The sequence below is a fragment of the Dasypus novemcinctus genome, chromosome 16, assembly GCF_030445035.2.
Source record: "Dasypus novemcinctus isolate mDasNov1 chromosome 16, mDasNov1.1.hap2, whole genome shotgun sequence".
Classification (NCBI taxonomy): domain Eukaryota; kingdom Metazoa; phylum Chordata; class Mammalia; order Cingulata; family Dasypodidae; genus Dasypus; species Dasypus novemcinctus.
This window is the reverse complement of record NC_080688.1, coordinates 28329843-28355489: the sequence shown is the minus strand read 5'-3', so window position 1 is coordinate 28355489 and position 25647 is coordinate 28329843. Positions and strand designations below refer to the sequence as shown.

At 39.9% G+C, this 25647-nt stretch overlaps 1 protein-coding gene across 1 annotated transcript in view; it reads left to right on the top strand.

Annotated features, from left to right (window-relative positions):
• The window catches only part of ARHGAP28 (Rho GTPase activating protein 28), a 179983-nt gene that overhangs the window by 15497 nt on the left and 138839 nt on the right, over nucleotides 1-25647 (top strand). The gene's annotated exons all lie outside the window — the stretch shown is intronic.

Sequence of the window (25647 nt, the reverse complement as noted above, 5' to 3'; positions counted from 1 at the left end):
AATTTGGCTTGTGGGCCATCTTGCCTACTCTTGAGGTTAGTCTTTTATGGGGAGCACATCAGCGCAGAATAGAGAGAATTAGCTCTCCAGAAGACCTTAAGCAGAAAGGAACCTGAAGACACACTAATACAACCTCTCATTTTAAGTGAGGGCACTGGAACTTAGTGTAACCTCAAGGTCGCTAAGAGTCAGTGAAAAAGCCCAGACAGTTCAGCATTGCCAAGTCAGAAATGAGGGCTCTTTGTCCTGCACAGTTTGTGATGAATATGAGCCACTGCCTCAACCATACTGTGGATTGTCATTTGGGTTAACTAGCTTAGTTTGCATATTTTAAAGGAATAAGAGAGGGAAAGGGAGCAGATGTAACTCGGGTGGTTGAGTGCCTGCTTCCCATGTATGAGGTCCTGGGTTCAATCCCTGATACCTCCTAAAAAAAGGGTGGGGGTGGGGGGAGAAAGAGAGAGGAACAGAAATGGGCATCCAGGTGGCAACATTCTGAAAACTCAACCAAGGATCAGCCAAGAAAGGATGAGACTTGGAACATTCAGCAAATAAATTAATGGGAAAAAGCATATATTGAACACTCTGTCAAATAACTGATTTAAAATTCTAAGTGTACGAGAGGAATAAATAATAAAATAAGTAATTCAGGAAATAGAGCTCTAGATTCTGTCATTCAGTTTATTCATCTTTCTTTGTCCCTCCTCCCTCCTTCTTTTCCTCCCTCCCTTCCTTCCTTTCGCATCCATTGGGTGTCTTTTGAAGGAACTGTGAAGAATCAAAGCTTGTTAAACAAGACAGATTTCCTGCACTTACAGGGCTCATTCTGGAGCTCAGGAGACTCAGGAACCATGTCTTATTTAGCTTTGTAGCCTCAGAAGAGAAACGGGATTTGTTTCATAGGGGAAGTGGTATTTGAGTGTACACATGGCTATACTGTGTGATGTATGTATAATGGTAAGGGATCGGCGGGAAGGCGTGGGTGTAAGAAGGGGCCAGTACTTCAACCTGGATATGTACTGAGGATAGGTGAGGGAGTTAGTAAATTCTGCAGCTCCAATTTGATTTGTGGGATGGCATTGGCTCAATGGATAAATTGTTAAAGAGATGCCAGTTTTCTCAGCCAAAGCAATTAGAATAAATTAACAAGAGTGCCTTGAGATAGCATATGGTTCATTCTTGAAAAGCATTCATTTTTTCAAAGAATCAGAATCAAGCAAAACTTAATCCTTTTAGAACCCTTGAAGAGTTTATGGCAAAAATGAATAAAAATAAAAAACTCGAATGATGGATACAAACCGGGTTATGCCCTGAGAGTAGCTGGCTCAATAGTAATCATAAACATATGCTGGACTCTTGGTGGCTGGGCCAAAAGTCCCAGGATTGAAGCATAGCATTTAGTAGACATGCGGTGCTCTCACCCCACTGACTCACGCTTTCTCTGTGTTTAACTTGGCTTGTGGCTGGGTGACACAGCTGGGTATTGTGGATGACAGAGCCTTCCTGGCGTTGTATACCAAAGGGATACAGGGCAGGCAGAGGGGGAGATTTTTCTCAACCATGATGAAATGATTGCTACAGGCATTTGAATAATCCTGAGAAGGGAAGGATGTTACTAATAACAGACCTGATTTTGGAGATCGTATCAAACTTGACCAGCTGCTGGTAAGCCCATGGCTACCGGTGTTGTGAAATGCGTATTTATATGTTTTGGAAAAATGGTGAAAGAGATTCAGTTACAGGTTTTCTGCCTTTCTGGAATGATGCCATCCGTGGGATAGAATTCCCCACATTCCCGAGCTTGGTTAGATCTTAGATTCAGCAGGTCTTCAATTAAATGAACCTTGGACTGCGTCAAAACCTATCTTGGGAAATGATTTCACACCGAGGATATCTTTCCACTTACAGCTCTCATGATGCTATCGTATACCTGGAGAGAGCTCCTACAGTATTAAGTATGTTTCTGGAGTTTCTAGGGACTGGGTTTGAACAAGCGTGGCCAAGGTCAATACAAAAATAGCACATGGCTAAAACAGGGATTGTGGGAAACTGTCATCCTGTGCTGCCTTCCTGTGAGTGGGACCCTCCGAGCAACAGGTCTGTGACGTGCAAATCTGTGGCTGGAGAATTTCTGGCTGATGTGAGAAAGCTGACAGAGCAAAGGCCGGGAGTGCCCTGGGTCTAAGAGGTAATTCCTATGTGAATAAGCTATTTCTGTCTTCACCAGTGAAAAATGTTGGCAGTCACCCTTGAACACAATCAGGGCATGAATCAGTGCTGAACTGTAGCTGTTTCTTAAGGAAGGTATAGAGGAAATGGAAACCTTTCGGCATCTTACACCTGGGGAGTGGAAATTATTCAGGTTGTTGTCTAATTAGGAAAACAAGGGAAAATAATCCTTTTGACACCCATACCCACATTCGTGGCCCATTTCCCACAGCGGAGTGTGCTGGGTGTGTTCTCGTGCTTTCCCCAGATCCCCAGCAGGTGGGTTATCTGCACACCCAGATCTCCATTCCCAGAGCGGGCTGTGTGCCAAGTCGGGGAGAAAAATGCTTTGTTTATGCAAATGAAGCATTTCCGAATTTGATACTGAAGCTTCTAGCCCATTTCTGACCGATATGATCATAACAAGAGATGAAAATGTATGAGCTAAAAATGGAGCAGCTCAAACAACTGATCAGGTCTGTTTGCACATTCAGTAGGACCGGGTACACTGAGAATTTTAGAGTCAAGAAAGGTTAACTCAAGTCATGAATAGCAAATTAGTGGCATAGCTTTATAGGAAACCTAGAACTGTAAAGGCCAGATCCTGCTCTCTCCCACAGAAATTCCTCAGTAGCACTGTCTGACCGATAGCTGGCCTGGGTAGATATTTTGCCTCAACCAGTGTTTTATATCCTGCTCACAGCCTGGGCATCAATCAGTTTATAGGGACCCTTAGAGAACATCTAGTTTTATATTTCACATCAGGAAACTAAGATGTTAAGCATCTTAAGTCTTTTTCTTTCTTTTTTTCTCTCTCCCTTCCTCCCTCCCTTCCTCCTTCTCTCTCTCTCTCTCCCTTTCCTCCTGCCTTCTCTCTCTCTCCCTTCTTCCTTCCCTCTCTCTCTCAGCAGAGATTGAACCCAGGACCTCATACATGCAAAGCAGGCACTCAACCACTGAGCTACACCTGCTCCCCAGCTCTCCATCTAAGTTTCTATGCCGTTTTTTTTTTTTTTTTTTTTATGGGAAGGACTTATCATCCCATATTTTCTCATGTTGTCTTCTTGTCATTCCTTCCCATATAACTTGTAGCATCACAGTATGACTTCCTCAAACAATAGATTGTCTTTCTGCAACCAAAGTTGGGGTTTGTGGGAATTTTTTGCATTCATAGATTGAGTGCAGCCCTCAAGCCTTGGGAGAAATGGCATGCTTAGAGTAGTGTCATCAGCCTTCCCTTGGAAAAGGAGTCTTTAACACTGGATGACATAGTTCTTTTGCACTGACAGGTTAATCTCACATAGTAACTAAAGCGTAGGTAGCTTCTAGGATATATCCTGAATGCACATTTGAAGGTTAGTGGGGCTCCCAGGAAGGAAAAAGCTGTAGCTTCAAAATGTTACCTTCAGCTAGGTTCTCATTTCCAGGTGCCTCCAGCTCGTTTCTCTTCTGAATTTCTTTCATCTGCTACTGGACATATTCTTTTGGAAAAGGCAACTTCTCCTCACCAAGCCTTTCCAGGAGCTCCTTTTTCACATGCCCCTGGGCCTGTATGCATGACAGTGATCTAACATTTACTGAGTGCTTGCTCTCCAGCAAGCAGAGCTCCACGAACTTTACACGTAGGAGCACGTTGAATCTCCGTCTAGTCTGCTCTGTCGAGATAGGTATTATTTTTTTCTCCTCATTGTGCAGATTTGGAAAGTCAGACACAGAGAGCAAGAAATGTGCCCCAGTGGAGGGTGGAACCCAGGCAGCCTTGCTCCAGTGCCTATGCTGCTCTTTTTTTTTTTTTTTTTTTAATTTTTATGCCCCACCTTCCCCGGGATGGCTCCCTTGTCTGCTCATCTTCTTTTTTTAGGAGGCACCAGAAACCAAACCTGGGATGTCCCATGTGGGAGGCGAGTGCCCAACCTCTTGAACCACTTCTGCTTCTGTTGCGGCTTTCTGGGGCTCTTCTTCTTTAGGAGGCATGGGGAACTGAACCTGGGACCTCCCATGTGGGAGGCAGGCACCCAACTGCTTGAGCCACATCCACTCCCTGGTGCCCATGCTTCTTAACTGTTCCTCACTAGCCTCCTTTCTCCTGTCCTTGAAATGCCTTCTTCCCTCTCTCTTCCTTGTTAAGTCCTGTTGTCATTGGGGTTGGGTCACGGGTTAATTGTCTAGGAAGCCTTCTCTACTACTTTTTCCTACTCTCTTCCTATCTGACTCGTTTATCTCCTTTTTGTCCTCGCACTGAACACTGGACCTCTTGCAGCCTTAAACTTATTATCCCCACCCCAAAGGTAATTGTGATGTTAATTCTCTGTAAATGCCCCCTGTCGCCACATCTAGGGCTGTAGCCTCCCTGAGAGCAGAGACATGCTCTATCTTTATCTCAGTACCTGGCCACGAGCCTTATGAATGTATAGGGAAGGGAGGGAGGCAGGCTGTGTATGAATTTTCTACTCCAAAATTGGGAAAAAAAAATTCATTCCGATGAAAATTGATCACTGAAGACAGTTTCGTACAATGAGAAATAGACCTGGTTCCGCGCTGGCAGTTGTTCATAATTTCACAGAAACTGGCAATTGCTTATAATTTCACAGAAGAAATTTGTCAGATTTTATCTCATGTAAAGGGGAAAAAAAATCCCCAGGAGGTGAAAGAGAAAGGAAATGCTTTTGTTTCTTCACACTGCGAAACAGGAGTTTCCATGACCTCATGGCAAGGCAATCCCTCTTGTTGGAGATAATATGTCTCCTGCTATAATCTAACTTAGGGCTCAGTGACTCTGGGGGTGACTCAGAGGGGACCTGAGAATGTAATTTTTTTTTAAGAGGCACTGGGGATTGAACCCGGGACCTTGTACATGGGAAGCAGGCGCTCAACTGCTGAGCTACACCTGCTTCAGAATGTAATTTTAAAGGCAGGAGAATGGTGGCCCCAAGGAGTATATGCAGACGTTGAGATTATTGGGGCGGGAGCTAAGAAGAAAACGTCGAGACTGGTGGGCGTGCCAGCAGCAATGGCAGCGCAACGCATCATACGATATAAATACAGTCATCCATCTCTTTGTAATTGTATAAACCGTAACATCTGCCCTGTAATTTATCTTCCTGGTTTTAGTTTGATTTTCTGCCCTTGAAATTTCCTAGGTTGATGAGCTTAATTGGCAATTGCTGAGACAAGAAGCCAATTTTCCCATTATTAAGAAACAATGAAGTCTCTTCCATTATGCAGGCACACCTACAAAACTTAAAATAATTCCTCAATATTTTTTATAAGGGAGTATCTAGAAAGTCCAACTTCATAAAACTGTTTAATGAGAGAGGTAGGAGAGTTACATTTGTAGAACAGACCAACTTGATTATGTTTCAACTTTTCAATGGATTGATTTTTCAGGGTGCTCATTCTTTATTAGATGCATTTAATTGACATTACATTATATTAAGAATTTAATTTTAGCTCCCTTTACCAATTGGCCGATGCCCAGTCAGCCCTGGTAGACTCTAATCAGATTTCTATTTCCGCCATGCTTATTATTACTCCTCATTATCGGTCTTGGAGGAAGAACATGAGTGCAGCCAGATGGAATTCTTTCCCCTACTGAGCTCAACAACCACAGTATCTGGAGTTGCTTCAAAAGAATGTGAGCATTATTTTAAATTATTGGATCCCAAACCCAAATTCAAACAATGAAGCAAAACAGCCCTCCTTCCCTCCCTTTTCTGATTGCATCGCCAGCATCCCTACTTCATAAAGGACCAGTGTTTACCTTGGAATTTTCCTGATGAGCCCCTGTCTTGGTTCTCTCTCCCTGCCTTGGTCTCTTCCAGTCCTTCCTTTCTGCATGTGAGACCATTGCATCCTCAGGTAGGACAGCAGGTGGCTGAGGTTCCAGCAGCCATCGGCTGGATCCACATTAGCAGCTCCACAAGAAGGACCATGGCTCAACGGAAAGGACCCCTGTGAAATGGGCTCTGGAAGCTTCTCCCGGGGCAAGGTCAGTGCTCAGCCGGGAATTGTTATGTGGCGACACTGCTCTGCTTGTTCCTCATACCACTTCCTGGCCATCGTGGTCACAATTCAGGAATGCCCAGGTTGGGTTGCTAAGAAATTAAGCTGGTATCATTTCACCAAGTTATGAGGTGTTGCTGTTTTTTTCCTTCGTTTTCTCTTGATATGCTCAAAATCATCCTGTTTGTTTTTGTCTTTGACTTATGGATCCATGGTGATTCTTTTTTCCAGTTGTTACTATAAATCCTACTCTTAGGGGTTTTAGGTGAGGTAAACATAATAAATCAATTGCTTTTGTGTCTTACATAAATGTCACGTAGTCAAGTGATTCTGAGTCTGAGCTACTGTTTGGGAGGAGACAGTGAAATCAGGGATGTGTAATATCTAGGTACCCAGTTTGAAATGATGCCAGGGGAGGAATTATTTTGTAGATTTTTTGTTTGTTAGGTTTTTTTTTTAAGGGAAGAATCTTTGAAAGAGACATGTAAGAGACTAAGTATTCTGTTTACTTTCAGTACAATTATGGAAGACCTATTTAAAGCAAGAAAACTAATTTCAAATGAAAGTCACTGTTTTCTAATTCAATTAAATTCTTTCAGACTAGTCTTTTAAAATGTTCTTTTAGATACTCCTATGTTATCTATTGCAAAGTGAAAATAATGCAAGTACTGTGGTTTCAGTGAGATCAAATTGAGAGACGCTATATTTTCCCCTTCCCTGTCTCCTGTCTGTATTTGTGATTCATAGTGTTTATTCAGTCTTATGAATTAGTCCGTATTACAGAGTAAAGTTTTAGCTTATTCATAAGTGCAGCCCACAATTTGAAGAATGTAATATATGTTTTGCATTTGACTTTTTAAGAGTCATTGATATAATGGATAATTTCTCAAGTAAGTGAAAGGATAATATTTGAGAATTACATTAGTTGAGGTATCTCATTTTTGTTCCTGTTTTTAATTTTGCATTCTGATGGGCTTCCCAGAGGCATGGTTACTGCCTGTTTCTCATTCTGTAGTGAAATGTTTCCATCTTCAAATGTTTTAGCCTGATCATACCATTCTTTGTCTTAGTAAATGTGGTCTTCCTTATAAAAGATAAAGAAGTTCCTGAAATTCTTCAAGGAGTCTAATTATAAAGTTAATACCCAGAGCTTTGCTTACTTATCATGATTAGAATTTGGTGAAATTCTGGTCTGTATTAGCAAACTTAGGCTAATCTTGAGTTTCACATTAATGGCCCCAAAATATTTGATACAATTGATTCTCTGTTTGCATATGATTTTTTCTTTGTTCTTGGTGTTGACTTATTTCAAATACGGTCATTTGCATGATGGAAGAAGGTAGCAGGTAATTTGGGAAAAATGACTGCTTTAAACATTATTATAGGATGGAATATAAAATTTACTTTTGGCTACATGACTCTGAAGTTGTAATTACTCCCCTTAAATCTTTAATGAAATCCAGTTCTTTCTATTAAATGTGATCCTCAGTCTTATTCAGTCTCTCCCAAAAAGATACCACATAGCCAAGCAATTTTTACAGACTAGTGAACCCATTAATTATATGTCATTATCATAGTGAGATTAGACTTATCGTTGGATAACTATGACCATTTCATGTTGCTGCATTGGGACTGAAGAAGGTAAATTATAGGGAAATTAAAGATGAATGCACTTGATCGTAAGCACCCACATTGGCTAAGAAAGAGGGAAATTGTCAACATTTTGTCGCCTTTATAAATTCACCACTAATGTAGAACAGCTTTCCAGTACTAGTCATCTACTGAACTCTATCAACATCCATAACTAGGTGGACTGAGATAAGGAGAAAGAAATTACATCCATTGCTTCAGGGCATGTTCAAACTGATGTTTTACAGAGGTCGAGTAGGAATTTCCCTCCTTTCTGCAGGTTACAGATTCCCCAGGGATCTATATAGACAATATGGTAAAATGAAGTCCAGTAGCTGGGAAGCTTGATTTATCTGCTGAGCGTTCCCCAAGAAGAGTATGCATTTGAGCAAATAGATGAATTTAATTCAAGGGTAAGGAGGTCAGGGGATTTGTGAAAGAAAGTAATTTTTCAGAAGAATAGTAGAGATTTGGAAAAAGCATAGGCCTACCAAGGCAATTGCTGAGACAGAGGTATTGTGGGAAGCATAATGTGAGAGAACAAAACTGAGCAGTGGCTTGTTTCCAAAAAGTGACAGTGGACTAGTTAAGGATATTGATGCTGTTAGGTGGTAGACTAGAAAGTATTGGAGGAGGAGAGGCAGAGATTTAATAAATGGACTAAGGTAAACGAAGTCTTTGAAGCTGAGAAGAGGTATAAAGAGAGAAATGGAAAAAGGCACCCTTGAACTCATTATGGTAAAAAACAACAACTGATTTTAGGATAAGGAAACAAAAGAATCAGTATTATTAAAACCAAATGCAATACTTGTAAGAATTTTCATGTAGCTATTGATTCTAAGAAGACTATGCTGATATACCAAATCCTGTAAAATGTTTAAAAGAGAAAAGGTCAGTAGAAGGCTCCCTTTTATCAGCTCACATGATTATCAACTAGCATCTAGGAAGGTAAGTTTATAGAAGTTTATGCACACAGAAAGTTTTTTGTTATTTTTTGGGGGTAGGGAAGGAGGGTGCTTGTTTTATTTTGATTTTTGTCTTTTAAAGGTTTTAGAATTAATTGGTAGACCTGATGAATTTTGTAGATAAAAAAATAAATAGAAGATTCTTGCTAAGTAGAAAGATTGGGAATGGGAACACACAAGAAAACATGTACATAAAGATGGAATAAATTCTGAACAGTGAACAAGAATTGGTACGTGAGTCCTTGTGGTGTTGGCAGAGACTCGTGGCTTTTGGAGTTGACCTGGAAGATAATATGAGATCTAACTCAGTCTTGCACAGTTTGACTTGTAGTAAGCCACGCTATTGCCAGTTACATTGGTTGTGCATAAGATAACTATTTATTTTATTGTCCAGAGAGGCAGAAAGAAACTCTTAGTCTTGGCCATCAGTAAATCCATTCCATATTGGGAGGGATATATTTGAATTCAGAATTACATATATATTTTTATGATTAATAAGAAGCTTGGATTTTATAATGATAATGATGTTATTACCTTAGAGAAATAAAATTCATATAGATTTGGTTAAGGAACTTTTAAGTGGCGGTCTCAATCTTCTACCTATGTATTTTATTGAGAAGAATCAAGTAATGCCAGAGGTATAGTAATTTTCCAGAATTGAGTGCTGTCTACTTCTTCCTATATTCTTCTCTCCATCATTCCAAAGTTAACTGGAAATGAGAGACAGAGAAATAGACAATGGAAATCTGATGCTTCAGCAGCACAGGGAAATTTTTTTTTTTTTTTTGGATGTACTGGGGATTGAACCCAGGACATTGTACGTGGGAAACAGGTGCTCAATCACTGACCTACATCCACTCCCCAATGAGAGTTGGGTTTTTTTTGTTTTTTTGTTTTGTTTTGTTTTTAGGAGGTACCAGGGAGTGAATCCAGGACCTTGTGTGTGGGAAGCCGGTGCTCAGCCACTTGAGCTTCATCTGCTCCGCAGGGGAACTCTTTAAAAGCTGGTGCCAGGGCTCTTTCAGGGTTCACTAGAACAAAGCATTGGACTTTTAAAGGAGAGTTACTCATTCAGACATAAGTAGGACTAGTTATCAAACTCTAATACTGTATTGCCCAGGAAGAAAATTAATGAATACTGCACCTTGGATTACCCATCAAACCGAAAGTCTTTTAGGCTGGCTTCTCTGGGACCAGGCCTCAGCGTTTCAAGGCCTTGGCGATAAATTGTTCACTTTGCAGGATCATTTCATAAGTGCCATTGAGTCCATTCTTTTTTTTGTCTTTATTTTTTTATATTACATGAGCCCATTCTTTGTGCTCTGTTGAAGAGCTATTATACAAGTTTACTGGGGAAGGGGTTGATTGGAAAACAAATTGAAACTTGAGGAACTCTTCTTTTTCCATTTGTCACCACGTAGAAGTGTCAGTTTAATAGAAATATTATTAGAGCGAAAGTGAGAAATATCTGTGGTAAGTGCCATAATTAAAGCATAAATGGAGAACTGTGGTGGCAGGGATCATAGTGGGGGGTGACGCTTAAAATCCATAGAGCCCAATTAAGCTCCCTCTCAGAGGTGGAGTGCACATCAGTATCCCCAAATCCTCAAGACTGGGGAATGAACGATGGGCTAGAGTAGATTTACTATTATTCTACTATAGACTTAGTGTGATTCTAGGAATGGAAGAACTCTTATTGTCGATGTGGAGGCAGTGGCTACCAGAAGTTCTGAGGGGAGGGAGAGGGAAAAATAGGTGTAATATGGGACATTTTCGGGACACTGGAATTCTCCTGCATGATGTTGCAATGACAGATATAGGCCATTATATATTTCGTCATAACTTACAAGATTGCATGGGACAATGTGTAAACTATATTGTAACTATAATCCATGGTTAGTGGCAATGCTTCAGTATGTGTTCATCAATTGTAACAAACGCACCACACTAATGAAGGATGTTTTTAATGAGGGAAAGTATGGGAATCCCCTGTATTTTTTATGTAACATTTATGTAATTTAAAGTTTCTTTAAAATATAATAGAAAGAATTCCATAGAGCATAAATAAGATTGCTCATTTAGAGTGTAGATTCTGCTCTTCGAGTCTTCTGCCTGGTTATCTTTTAGCATTGCCCTAGAAAATAGCAAGAAAAAGGAAGTAAAACACAAATTATTCCGTTTTCCTTGAGGTTTTATAGTATTTGCAAATTTTTTTGTTCATTCTGTATTTGCCCAGTTATCATCTCAAATGAATGAGCCGTGGTTTTCAATCAGGGATGACCAAAGGCAAAACAGAAAATTGTAATTTGGTTATTGCAAAATAGGAAATTGTGATTTGGTTATCAGGTGAGGACAAAGTACTGCTTTAGATTTGTTCTGGAATAATATGGAACTTATTACTGTTTATTAACGAGATTTTTTTGATCATACTTATTTCACATAAGACATAGTAAAATGTAAGTTTGAATAAAATAATTTGTTGAAATAAATATAAATTTAATACTCAGTTTGTATGTAGTGGGCTTTTCCTTTTAAATTCTTACTGTGTGTTCTTCCAGTCTTTAATTCACCATTAATGCCTTACCTATACTTTGAAAGGAGACAAATTCAGATATACTGGCAAATGGTTATTTAGTTCTTACAATCAAGTCTTTGTAGACATAATTGCTCATGGTTCAAAAAGTTGTATTTAAAAGTTGGGAGGCAAACTTGGAGTGAACTGGGCGTTTCAAAAATAAAAGCTTAGAAATATATAAGGAAATTCTAGTTCTCATTTAGAATATCCTATTAGTGATCAATAAACACTTCAGTGTGGGTACCATTGTCTTCATAATTTTATTTCTTTTCTATATTTCATATATAAAGTTGCAAAGACATCTTCATTACTGTGATTTCTAAATTTATTTTGAAAATGTTATTGATTTTTACTGTGAGTTACCTTGTATAAGGCATGGTTAACTAAAAAAATATATATATTAAAAGCTTTTGCTCTGCATCTAACAAATTTAAGAATTTTAAATAAGCAAGAGAAGCTTATGGAGCATCAATTTTAAATGCATAGAGGAAATCAAATCTATAGCTCATGTGCAACAGGAAATAAATATGGAAAATACAAGAGCAAAAAAAAAAAATGTACAAAGTAGACAAAATTTGAACCCTCTCACAGATCTGATCTTGAAAGAAAATTAATGAAATAGAGAAACTAGGCTCTCCAGTCCAGCTGCGGAGATCCCCTGCTAAAAAAATAACCTGACTTTAAAGTTAGCCCAGCAGCTGCTGCTTCCTGCTACGTTAAAGGCTAATTGTCCTGGAGTCAAAATTTTGGTCACAGGTGGTTGATTCATTTCTTAGAAGATTAAGATGTAATCAGAACCTTGTTTGGTCCAACAAGAAGGCTATGCTAATTGTTGGCTATTTTCTAGGAAAAGGACATCAAAATATAACTTAGAACATTAGGGGTTTAAGAGGAGCCTGCACGATCAAAAGATCTGCTGTAGTAATTCGCACAAAGAATTCCTTGTGCAAAAAACCAACTGAACCTTCTCCAAAGTGGAATTATATACTAACTGTGCACACCTATGTGAGTTAAAAAACAAAGTCTTTTTTTTTGAACTGTAGTCACTAGGTAAGTTGTTTTGGCAACTTTAAAAGTTGGGTGGTAGCAAATTTGCAAATATGATTGTTTTCATTTTCCAAGTTAAAAAAGTTTTATTTTACAGCTTCTTTGCTGTTATTGAAAGCAAAAGTACTAAGGTCAAGATCCTCTAATCCTGAAAATAAGACTATAATCCCTATCCCTCAAAGAAATTCTTCAGTCAGGGTAAGAAACCAAGTCAGATTTCAGCAAGTAAAATGGAAAATTATATAGTGCAATGAGCGTTACAGCACTGTCAGTAAAATACTGAAAGTTCAATGCCTGGCATCTATGAAATTGCTTTAGGAAATAATTGAAAAAAAAACAAACCTAGTACATAAAATTTTATTTTCTACATTCTATTGCTTTTACAACACATTCAAAGTGTTTCCTAAAGTCACATGCTACTTTCAGTTTATTAGCAATGTGAAAGATTCCTCACTAGCAAAAAGGAATAACTTTGATAAAGAAATTACTAGAGTTAATTTCAAATTTAACATTATTCAAAGCTTACCTTCATTTGCTTTAAGTTAGTAACAATAGAGTTTCCCTTTAAAGTGTCTGTCACCATTATTATTCCTTTACATTCTGATATTTAATTCATAAGAAGGGATCTGTTATAGTTAGTCTGGGTCACTGACTCAAATTCTTCGAAAGATACAGCACCGGGGAGCAGGTGTAGCTTAGTGGTTGAGTTTCTGCTTCCCGTGTATTAGATCCCAGTCCAATCCTCAGCAGCTCCTAAAAAGATACAACACCGGAATGAACCTTGACCTCCCCTGAATTCATGTCATGTTGCCGATTTACCTAGGTGTAATCCAAAATACAAATGTATAGATACCGTATAGCCACATCAGGAGGCCTTAGAATGTGGAAGAATAGATCACAGGATTATACTTGTGTCTTTGTCTGTAAAGGCCTTTTGCTTTTTTCCCAAGTTAATCTGCAGACTTAAAAAGAGTGCATACCTGGTATAATTCCATTAAATACTCTCCAAAAATAGGCACAACGAGTCAATGCTATCAGAAGTCAGGATGGGGTTTCCTGGGAGGAGGGGGGAATTGAGAGGTTAAGGCTAGGAAGGGCCATGAGGAGGGCTTCTGGGGTTCTTCATTGATTTCCATGTGGTTTCAGAGGTGTGTTCAGCCAGCCCGCCTGGTACACTGGGGGCTACGAAGCTCCAGATATGGCTGTATCTCCAGCCCAGCCTCCTTGACTTCCACACCTAGGCAGCGCTGGTTTTCAGCCTAGACTCTGCATTTAGAAAGACTTAATTCCCATTTTAGTTTTATCATTTACTAGGTGTTGAGCCTTTGGCCAAATTCTATGACCTCATTAAACGTCATTCTCTTTGTCTGTCAAAAGGCATCTGATAATATGTAGAACCTTCTTGGTACCCCATGTGAGGTACACTAAGGTTCCTGCTATCAGCAATCAGTGGTCGGGTGGCAATCCCATGAGGTTCTCAATTCAACAGGTCCAAGTTAGACTTTGTCTTCTTCGCTCATCATTATCTCCCCATTTGTAGGTAACATGGGAATCGTTTTTCCTTTTCTCTCATACCTTCCTCCCCTCCCGCCAATCAAATCATCCCCAAGTCCATTTATTAGCTTTCCAGAGAAGATCATTTTCCTTCATCCCAATGTCAAAGTCAAGCCATCAGCCTTTCTCACTTGGGCACTCAATAAATATTAGTGTTATTTGTAACACCTGGAAGACTGGCCTATGAATACATTGCCATGTGGAAAGTATAATAAATTCATTAATTGATACTCTCTTTCTGCAAGTCACTTAAAACATCATCCAGTGATGACATTCCCTTCTAGGTCTTCTATTTCAATAGAAGAGTTGAGCAAGTATAACTTTTCTTGTCCTACAAAAAGGGCTTACAGGACAAAGTTCTATAAATAGGTGTACCATCCTTTTCTTCATTCCATGGTGTGGGGGTTATCCAACAGTTTTGTTTTTTAGCACTGCATTGATTTCTTTTTCCTCTGGGTCAGTGGAAGCCAGACTGAGCACAGCTCTGCTCTCTTTACCTTTCAATATAATACCTTCTCACCTGCTGTCACTATGCTCTTTGCAAATGCACTTGCAGTCTTGGGAATGTTCTCTTGTATTACTGAAGAGGATTTTCATCCTAGCAAGTTGGCCTACTGCTGAAAAGCTCACGGAAGACCATTTTGCTGTTTTTTCATGCTCTATCTTTCCTGATTTGGCCTGTTATACCCATGTAGGTACTTCCTCCCCCAAAAAAGAAACAACAACAACAAAAAAAAAAAAAGAGAGAGAGAAATAGAAGGCTTGCTAACATGTAAATTCCTGTAGTGTGAAAGAAGCAGAGGTAGCAACAGGCCCAGTGGGGGACGACTCTCCAGCTTTGTGCCAGAAGCTTAGCCATGTAATCCTGAGTAAATGACATAACTGCTCTGTGCCTCAATTTCCTCATCTATAAAATGATGGTAATAATAGTACAATCTCGTAGGGTAGCACTTAGAACACTAATCGGCAGCCAGTGGAGGCTAAAAGTGCTTTATTACTGTCATTGTTTTAGGCATAAGATCTTGATGGGATGTATCTCCCGACGGAAGCCAAGCATGTTTGCCTCCCTGAGATAGGAAATAGAAACACTTGGGAAAAATAAACAGGGCTTCATTTGTTAATGATCGCTGATGATCAGAATTAAAGGCCTATCCTGGTAAGGAAGGCAAATCCCACTTGTTTGACTTGTAAATAGGGAATTGTGCTTGATTTTGTTATTTGTTCTTCTTTCTTGGGTGTGCATGTAGCTTTTCTAGGGGCACAGCATCAAAGAACAGCCCATCCTGTGACTTAATTCCTTCAGGATGCAGTTCGGTATATTTGCACTGACACATAACTTCTAATCAAGTGATTCCCGTAGTCATCAGTTATGCTGCTATTATGACCAGTTAATAGAAGAAGGCCGAGCAAGAAAATACTGGAAATCAAGTTAGTTCAGTATTTCAGAGGAAAGGTACTTTATAAATAAAAGACTTTTTATGTTTAAAAAAAATATATGAACCTTAGTGATCAATAAATCATTTCTTTTTCCAGTTACTTTACTACTTCAAGAAGTTTGCTGTAACAGGTTATTAAAATCTGAATCTCAAAATTAATAAATAAAGTACCATTTAAATATTACTTTATGTCATGGCTTGAAACTATGCACCCCAGAAAAATATGTTCTTAATCTTAGTCCACTCTGGTATGAACCCATTGTCCATAGGATGTTCTGATGAGGTTACATGAATTAAGGTTTGGACTAACTGAATCTGGATGGGCCTTAATTCTATTACTGGAATCTTAAAAGCAGAATGGAATTCAGCCCCTGAGAGCGAAAGCCAAGGGAAGAAACTGGAAGTCCAAGGAACCCAGAACAGCCCGTAGAGGCCCATGTGCATTGACACGTGACCCAACAGCCAAGGACCGAGGCTCCCTGGCAGCCCTGCTTCTGTCTTCTGGGAAAAAGAATAGCCTTGATTACACCTTGATTTCAGGCTTTTGGACTTCTAGTCTCAAAACTGTGAGCCAGTAAGTTCTTGTTGTTTAAGCCAAAAAAAGAAAAAGAAAAAGAATCTTAGCTTTCTTGGACAAGTCAAATACAGTACCTTGATACTGAGATGAAAATCTCTATGATATGGCAATTATCTAGAAAGGGTAGATTTTTAAACTACTGCTTTCTGGAATTGTTGCCTCTACATGGAGACTGCATGAAGAGAGCCACTGCTGTATAAAAAGTCAGAGTGCTAATTGGTTTTACTTTGATGAATAATAGTTTCTTTCACCAATCTTTCTTCGTAATATACTGGTTGTATAGAAACCTAAATTGGCACGTATGGACTTATCTTATTCTGGCTTCAGCTGCTCATTGAGCATTCTAGGAAGTGTAGTGCTTTTTCATTTGGCAAGGACCCCACCGTATGCATGGAGAGTGTGGGGGGCGCTGGTTAAAGGGGTGTCATGTAGCCAGAGGTGCATCTAATATTGGCCACGATCTGAATCTCAGCAGGGCTTCTTTTCCTCTGCTTTGTTGAGTATGTGGAGACTTTGGTGATTGATAGTGCTGGTGACAAAGATGAAGGGGACGTGAAGTCCATCTTGGTCAGGATGCATTTCTGATAAATAAAGAATCAGAGATTTAAAACCTGTGCTGGTTTACATGTACATGATGTGAGTAAGCCCAATACAGATTCTATTTTTCTGTTTTTATTTAAATGAGCAAAGTGATCTTAATTGATGTTTTCATTCACTGAAAAAGATAAATGGAGTAAAACTGGAAAAGGCAGTTATTTTGTGAGGTGAGGATAAGAAAGAAGTCCAAATTGTGAGATTTACATCAGTGTGTCATTAGCCTGTAAAAACATCTTTGTATTTCCAAATGTGGAGGTTCAGGTAGGTCTCCAGAATATTCCCTACAAAAGTCTACTATATGATGGATACAGGCTATTATACATTTTGTCAAAACAGATAAAATTGTGTGGGGCAGAGTGTAAACTATAATGTAAACCATAGACCATGGTTATTAGCAATGCTTCAATATTTGTTTATCAGTTGTAACAAATATACCACACTAATGAAAGATGTAGTTAATGTGGGAAAGCATGGGAGGGGGAAAGGGTGGGACATATGGGAATCCCCTATATTTTCGATGTAACATTTATATAATCTAAAACTTATTTAAAAATAAAAAAATATATTTTTAATCTATTATACAGTCACCTATTGCTTTATCAGCTGTAAAAGAGAACAAGTAAAGCTAGTGCTGATTATCAATCATAAAGTGAATTTAATTCATCGCAGTGTTTACCAATGTGTTAAGGGGACAGTGAAAACAATAACGAAACTCCCTTCTTGTACACAAAAGTGAAGAAGTGGTAATCTCTGTCCTCAAACTCTTCCTAATCACCACAAGAATGGCTCAAGACGATAAGCTCTGTGTCTTTAGATAGGTTTAAAGTGCTGTCAGAGAGTTCAGAGGAAGATAAGTTCTAGCTAGAAACCCGGGAGGCTTCAGCAAGGGACTAAGCTGGCCCTGGCATTGTCGTAGTGATTACCTTAGTGATCTGTTTTCAGGAGTTTAAAAGTCTGCCAGCCTTCTTGAGGCTGAAATCCACTCTCCAGCCAACTGAATATGGACTGCCTGTTAAGCCAATGAACAAGCTAATGCCATTAGACCCCTTTTTCTGCCTGCCTTCAGATTCAGTCTGCATCCTATTTGTCAGTGGATTCTGTGTTATCAACAGCACTGATGAAAGATTTAATAGAATCTCTGTGCCTAATCAATTCAAGTCTGCAAACAATTGTTGGACTTCCTACATGCTATACTCTAACTTAGAGGGTGGAAAAATGCAGCAGTAGGAACGGTGGGCAGTTGCTGTGTCAGCAGTCATTGAATTCTGTTGCTCCACGCAGTATCATAATGTGCTAACAAGCAAAACCTGTCTATTTAGTTTAAACCAAACGACCAATAAAAATTTGTCTTCACCTCCAATGGGGACTTAGGGTAACACAAGGAAAAATATAACTCAACAGTGGTTTATTACGTTCCTGGCACTGGATTTGATGTGCTAATGTTTTGCTGAGGATTTTGTTTCTATGTTCATAAAGGATATTGGTCTGTAGGCTTTTGTTCTTCTAATGTTTGTTTTGGTGTCAGTGAATTGGGGGGAATACCCTCTCTTTTCTGTGTAGCTTTGGTATTGTTTTTTTCTTAAATGTTTGCTAGCATAACAATGATGCCATCTGGGCATCGAGTTTTCTTTGTGGGAAAGTTTTAAATGATCAAATTCTTTAAGAAATATGGGTAGATTCCAGTTCCTCTTGTGCCAGTTTTAGTCATTGATATCTTTCAAGTAATTTGTCCATTTCATACAGGTTATTTAATGTATTGGCATAAGGTTGTTCATAATGTTCCAATATTATATATTTTCTAGCTGTAGGATTCTTAGGAACAATCCTCATTTTCCTTCCTGATACTGGTAATTTTTGTCTTCTTTCCTCTTTTCTTGGTCAGTCTAACTACAAATTTATCAATTTTATTCATCTTTTCCAAAACCCAGATTTTAAAAAATATTTTCTCTATTCATCTGTTTACAAGTTCATCACATTTTGCTTTTAATTCTTTTCTTTGCTTCTATTAACTTTGGGCTTAATTTGTTCTTTTCCTGGCAGTCTAAGGTGGAAGCTTGATCATTGATTTTTTTTTTTTTTATGGAGGTACTGGGGATTGAACCCGGGCCCTTGTATGTGGGAGGCTGGTGTTCAACCACTGAGCTACAACCACTCCCCAGATCATTGAGTTTTTTTTTTTTTTTTTAAAGATTTATTTATTTATTTAATTCCCCCCCCTCCCCTGGTTGTCTCTTCTTGGTGTCTATTTGCTGCGTCTTGTTTCTTTGTCTGCTTCTGTTGTCGTCAGCGGCACGGGAAGTGTGGGCGGTGCCATTCCTCAGCAGGCTGCTCTTTCTTTTCACGCTGGGCGGCTTTCCTCACGGGCGCACTCCTTGCGCGTGGGGCTCTCACGCGGGGGACACCCTTGCGTGGCACGGCACTCCTTGCGCGCATCAGCACTGCGCATGGCCAGCTCCACACGGGTCAAGGAGGCCCGGGGTTTGAACCGCGGACCTCCCATATGGTAGACGGACGCCCTAACCACTGGGCCAAAGTCCGTTTCCCGATCATTGAGTTTTGACTTCTATTTTGGTTATTATGCGTTTAATGCTAGAAAATTCCCCCTAAGGATTGCTTTAGCTGTATCCTCCCAATTTTAATATGTTGTGGTTTACTTATTATTTAGTTAAAAATATTTTCTAATTTTCCTTATGGTTTCTTTTTTCATTTTATTTCTTATGTCATAAACTCCACAATACATTTTTATTATTTCTGCTTTAAATAGCCAATTTTATTATAAAGAATAAAAAATAAAAATCTTTATTTTTAATTTTTTATTTCTCTTTAAAGATTTTTAAATTTATTTCTCCCCTGCCCCCTTGTTGTCTGCTGTCTGTGTCCATTTGCTGTGTGTTCTTCTGTGTCTGCTTGTCTTTTCTTTAGGTAGCACTGGGAACTGATCCTGGGACCTTCTAGAGTGGGAGAGAGGTGCTCAATCTCTTGTGCCACCTCAGCTCCCAGGTCTGCTGCATCTCTTATGGTCTCTCTTTTTGTTGTGTCATCTTGTTGTGCCAGCTCTCCACTTGGGCCAACACTCTGCGTGGGCCAGCTCTCCACTTGGGCCATCTTACCTTCCCTAGGAGGTGAAGGGAAATGAAGCCGGGACCTCCCATATGGTAGACGGGAGCCCAGTTGTTTGAGCCATATCCACTTCCCCCCAAAAAATAATTAAAAATAAATTTATCCATGTATTTATCATTTCCTACACTCTTTATTCCTTTTTGCAGGTCCAAGTTTCCATTTCTTATAGTGCAAATCTGCTGGCCGTGAACGCTCTTCTTGGGTTTTGTTTCTTGAAAAAAAAATTTTATTTCATCTTCAGTTTTATTTATTTCTCCCACCTCCTTGTTGTCTGCATTTTCTGTTTCTATTTGCTTTGGGCTGGTCTTTTTTTTTTAGGAAGCACAGGAACCGAACCTAGGACCTTCGATGTGGAAGGGAAGTGCCTAATCGCTTGAGCCACCTACGCTCTGTGCTTTGTTGTATCTCTTATTATGTTTTTCCTTGTGTCTCTTGTTGTATCATCTTGTTGCATCAGCTCACTGTGCTACCCATTGTGTCAGCTTGCTGTCTTGCTTTTCTTCTTTAGGAGGCACCAGGAACTGAACCCTGGACCTCGCATGTGGTAGGCAGGTGCTCAACGGTTTGAGCCACATTCACTTCCTTTTAGTATATTTTTAATTTCAGATATTTTCATTCCCAGAAAATTTAAAAATCTCCCACTTCTCACATATCTTTCTTTCCAATTCTTAAGCATACTGAATGTATTTATAATTGCTGTTCAATGTCCTTACCTTCTCATTTCTCAGCTCTGTCATTTCTGGGTCTTTGTATCATTTTCCTACCTTTGCGTGCTTGGTAATTTTTGAATGGATGTTGGGCATGTGATTTGTTTGTTTTGTTGAGTACAAGGTTTTGTTGTCTTTCTTTTAAGAGTATGGGACTTTGTTCTGGCAGGTAGTTATTTAAGGATCATGTTTGTTTGTTTGTTTTGAGGTACTGGGGCCAGGGATTGAAGCTGGGACCTTGGATGTGGGAAGCTGGCACTCGACCACCGAGCCACATCGACTCCCTGGGTTGGTTTTTGTTTGTTTGTTTGCTTGTTGCTTTTTTTTTGTTTTAAGAAAGCACTTGGAACCAAATCCAGTACCTCAAACTCAACTTCTTGAGCCACATCCATTCCCCTTAAGGATCATCTCAATTTGTTTTTTTAAAAAATTTTTAAAGATTTATTTTTATTTATTTATTCCCCCCTCCCCCCCCCCCCCCCCGTTGTCTGTTCTCTGTGTCTATTTGCTGCGTGTTCTTCTTTGTCCGCTTCTGTTGTTGTCAGCGGCATGGGACTCTGTGTTTCTTTTTGTTGCGTCATTTGGTTGCATCAGCTCTCCATGTGTGGGCGCCATTCCTGGGCAGGCTGCGCTTTCTTTCGCGCTGGGCGGCTCTCCTTACGGGGCGCACTCCTTGCACGTGGGGCTCCCCTATGCCGGGGACACCCCTGCGTGGCAGGGCACTCCTTGCGCGCATCAGCACTGCACGTGGGCCAGCTCCACACGGGTCAAGGAGGCTCGGGGTTTGAACCGCGGACCTCCCATGTGGTAGACGGACGCCCTAACCACTGGGCCAAGTCCGCCACCTTTTTAAAAATTTTTAATGCTTTGTTACAGCAGGTCTAAAGTAGGCTTTACTCTAGAGCTAAGTTAGCTATACCACTAAGGTACAAGACTTCTGGTGATGCCACCTAAAGCCCCAGCTGCTCAACAAGGACTCTCTCTTCTGGCTTTGGGAACTCTGGGAATTGTCTAGTGTTGCTCCCGTTTGTTATCTGCCTGATGTTATGAAGTCACCTGTACATATATAGGGCTTAGTAATCAGCAGCATACTCACAGAGACCCTTCTGGGAACTTTCTGAGCTCTTTGTGTAGCGCCTTCCTTTCTGGTACTTTGCCTCCCAAATCCCATCGACTTAGCCTGCCTGGACTCTGTTCTCAGTTCAGTGAGACTCCAGAGTTCCTGAGCTTTGTTTCACTGCACTCCCAGTCTGGAATGAGCCTCTGGGCAGAGAGCCGGGGCAGGTGTCCGGCTCCCTCCGTTGCTGCCCTTCCTTTGAGGATCATACCTTGGGCTCCGTTTGGATCATATCTTGGGCTCCCTTTGTCTACTCTTCGTAAGTTGCATCACATATTTTATCCAGTTTTCTAGTTGTTTAGGGTAGGCAGGCTCCTCCAATCGGGGTTACACCATCGTGGCCAGGAACAGAAGTCTCCGTTTTTGTGACTATTCTGGGTGTTTTCTCCTAGACATGAATTAGCCCTTGAGACCATCTCTAGCGCTGGGGGGGAAACAGGCTTTTGGGAGGAAGAGAAGAGACCCCAAGGCTCTCGACCGTGCGCAGGGACTGTGGTTGGGCTTCCGGGAAAGGAGGAACAGGGCACCCGGAAGTCGAGGGCGCTCCTCTTAGCAGGTGCTTGGCCTCAGACCGTCTTTAACGCATGAGGGCTGTAAGTCAGGGACAGTCCTGTGCATTCAAACTATTCCAAGAAAGCCGTTTCCTGGCTGGAAAACGCCACAGATATTATTTTGTTTATAAACGTGAATTTTCTTTTCTCCTTTGAATGTTCTTTTTCTTCAGCATCGATGCTGTTTACTGTGGACTTCCAGAATCCAGGAACTGTGTTCGGGGATTGACATTCATATATTCATTTAATTTTCACTCTAACTCTCTGTTTTGCCCATGAGGAACAGTTTGTAAGTGGCAAAGCCAGGATTTGAACCTATATCTATATCCCTTCTCATCTCATGCCCTGCAATTCTTTTTTTTTTTTAATTTTCATTTTGTTAACATGTACAACACAGAATTTTCCACTTTACCACTATTGTGTGTACAACCTTGATATTAAGCTTTGTTTCTTCCTTTACTATATACTACCTCTGTATTTATAGTTATTTCTGTGCTTGCTATGGGTTTATGAATTGATTGAGAACAGCAACCTCGTACCTTACACATCTTTTGTCTTCAAAGCATGTATCAGAATCCTTGCATACATTAAGTTAGGAGGGAGAAAATTATCTCCTTTCTTTCTCATTTTAGAAAAATAAAATGCTGTTAACTCTTAGAATTAACTTGAGATCAAAATCATTCCTTATCAAGAAGACTAATCTTTCAGTGTAACTTTGTTTTGCTTATTTTATTCCTAACAAGTCATAATTCCTGGAGTCAGCTGACATGAAATCAGTGATCCTCCTGTAGATGGCAGAAAGGAAAAATTCATTATACTCTTGTGAAGCTACTATACCTAGGAATTAAAGTTGTTGGGGTAATGTGTTCTGTGATATTTGCTCCTTTTCGTCCTACCTTTAAAGCCGATGAATTATCTTCATTTACAAGAACTCTGTTTTCTGCAGCATTAAGGTAAATAAATGTTTATTAAAATAAGATATTTGGGTTTATAATGATAGAAATAGCATGAGACTTTGAAATCAGTAATTTGAAGTTATCTTTGTTGTTTGCTAACCAAATATACAGTGATACCTTGATGTTAAGGGAGGTCATTTAAAAACTACATCTAATTGCCCTCATATTGAAAACACAAACTCTCTGTGTCCTCATATTGTTAGGCCGTATGCTAAATGTAAAGTGAGAAAGCCATCCCTCTGGAAGCTGTCCAAAAGTCTTCAGAATCCTTAATTACTCAAGTTAACAATGCTTCCAGCACTTGGGAAGTGGAGTTTGGGGAGGAGGGAGGTGGGGAGGGAAGTTGTCACAGAATCTGAAACTTTGAGTTCAGAAAAATGTGAAGAGCTGCACAACACACCAATGAAGCCTAAATTAAACCATGGATTATAGTTAATTGTACAGTTATAGGGGAGTGGATGTAGCTGAAGTGGTTGAGCACCTGCTTTCCACATATGAGGTCCCAGGTTCTATCTGCTATCTCCTAAAAAAAAACCAAACAAATGAGAAAACTAACTCTCATTGGGGAATGGATATAGCTCAGGAGTTGAGTGCCTGCTTCCCATGTAGGAGGTCTTAGGTTCAATCCCAGTTACCTCCTAAAAGAAAAAGAAAAGAAAAAAAGCAATTATAAAAATGTGCTTTCCTTGTTTGTGACAAATGTATCACACCGAATGCAAGGTGTTAATAATTGGCTGGTATATGGGAATCCTATATTTTATGCATGATTGATCTGTTGACCCACAACTTCTTTCATAAAGGAAAGAAAAACATGAAGAGAATTATGTTTCACTTTTTTTTTTCTTTAGGAGGTACCAGGGATTGAACCTGGGACCTCACATACATGGGAAGCAGGTGCTCAGCTACTAAGCTACACCCACTGCCTGACATGGTCTTTGAAGGTGCAGTATCATTTCTATCTTAGTGCTTTTATAAAATGGACAAATACTCACTGAAGTTACTTGACTGTCAAGGAATTGGTTTTTAGCCTCTGGTGACCTGAATTGGATTCAGGCAATAATGATAAGGCTAAAAATTAAATGTATCATTTCAATCCCTGAGACTATCCCAATTTCTAACTAGTTGTTATGTTCCTCTAACTATTAGTAGTTGGATCATAAGAACCACAAGGGACCGCATTTCTTTGTTTTTCTTGTCCTCTTATCTAATCCCACTGCTACCAACCTAGGATTTAGAGGACAACAGAGGAAAAGTAGTTCCAATTCTTAACAGAAACAGGCCTGAGAAAGATTTTAGGTATACTCTAAAGTAAGCTAAACTTGATTCATATTTAATACCTCAAAAAAAGTTTGCACGTGAACCTATTACTAGTTTGTTTGAAGAGGATAAGCTAAACAATATATACAGTCATATTTATCTCAACTGTTTTTAAGAGCTCCAACTTGTCTTAAAATTCTATTACAAATGGGAAGCAGATGTGGCTCAAGTGATAGAGCTTCCACCTACCATATGGGAGGACTCGGGTTCGATCCCTGGAGCCTCCTGGTGAAAAAGAAGAAGAGAAAACGTGCCTGCATGGCAAGCCAGTGCCCATGTGAGTGCCTGCGTGGTGAGCCAGTGCCTGCATGAGTGCCCACGTGGTGAGCTACTGCCCTGCACATGTGAATCATGCAGTTAGATGATGACACATCAAAAGAGCAACAAAACACCTGCTTCCCATGTATGAGGTACTGGGTTCAATCCCTAGTACCTCCTAAAAAAAACTATTATACTGCATTTTCCTTAGAAGGTTTCCCTATAAAAAAAGATAGTATTCATTTACTAATTCTTTTTTTTTTTTTAAGATTTATTTATTTATTTATTTCTCTCCCCTTCCCCCACCCACCCCATTGTCTGTTCTCTGTGTCTATTTGTTGCATCTTGTTTCTTTGTCCGCTTCTGTTGTTGTCAGCGGCATGGGAATCTGTGTTTCTTTTGGTTGCATCATCTTGTTGTGTCAGCTCTCCGTATGTGCGGCACCATTTCTGGGCAGGCTCACTTTCTTTCGCCCTGGGTGGCTCTCCTTATGGGGCACACTCTTTGCGCATGGGGCTCCCCTACATGGGGGACACCCCTGCGTGGCAGAGCACTCCTTGCGTGCATTAGCACTGTGCATGGGCCAGCTGCACACTGGCCAAGGAGGCCCAGGGTTTGAACCTAGGACCTCCCATGTGGTAGACAGATGCCCTAACCACTGGGCCACGTCCGCCGCCCCATTTACTAATTCTTTAAGTATTTATGGCAGGCTTAATGTGTGCAAATCAGTGTGCAGGAATTTGTCAGAAATTACGCCTTTATTATCCATTTATCCATGCATTCATTTAATAAACATTTAGTGTATGGTAATATATGCCAAGGACTGCTCCTGGCGCTGGGAATATTGTTAAATCAGCCTAACACACCAAGTCTCTTATCCTTCTCAACCTAGTTGCATTGGGAAGTCAGACAGTGTGGAAGCAAACACATAGGTACAGAACATAATTTTGGAAAAAAGAGGAAATGCACTAGTTCCTTTTACCAGCTACTAATGTCTGATATCGCCTAAAAGCAGCTGGGAAATTGGATAC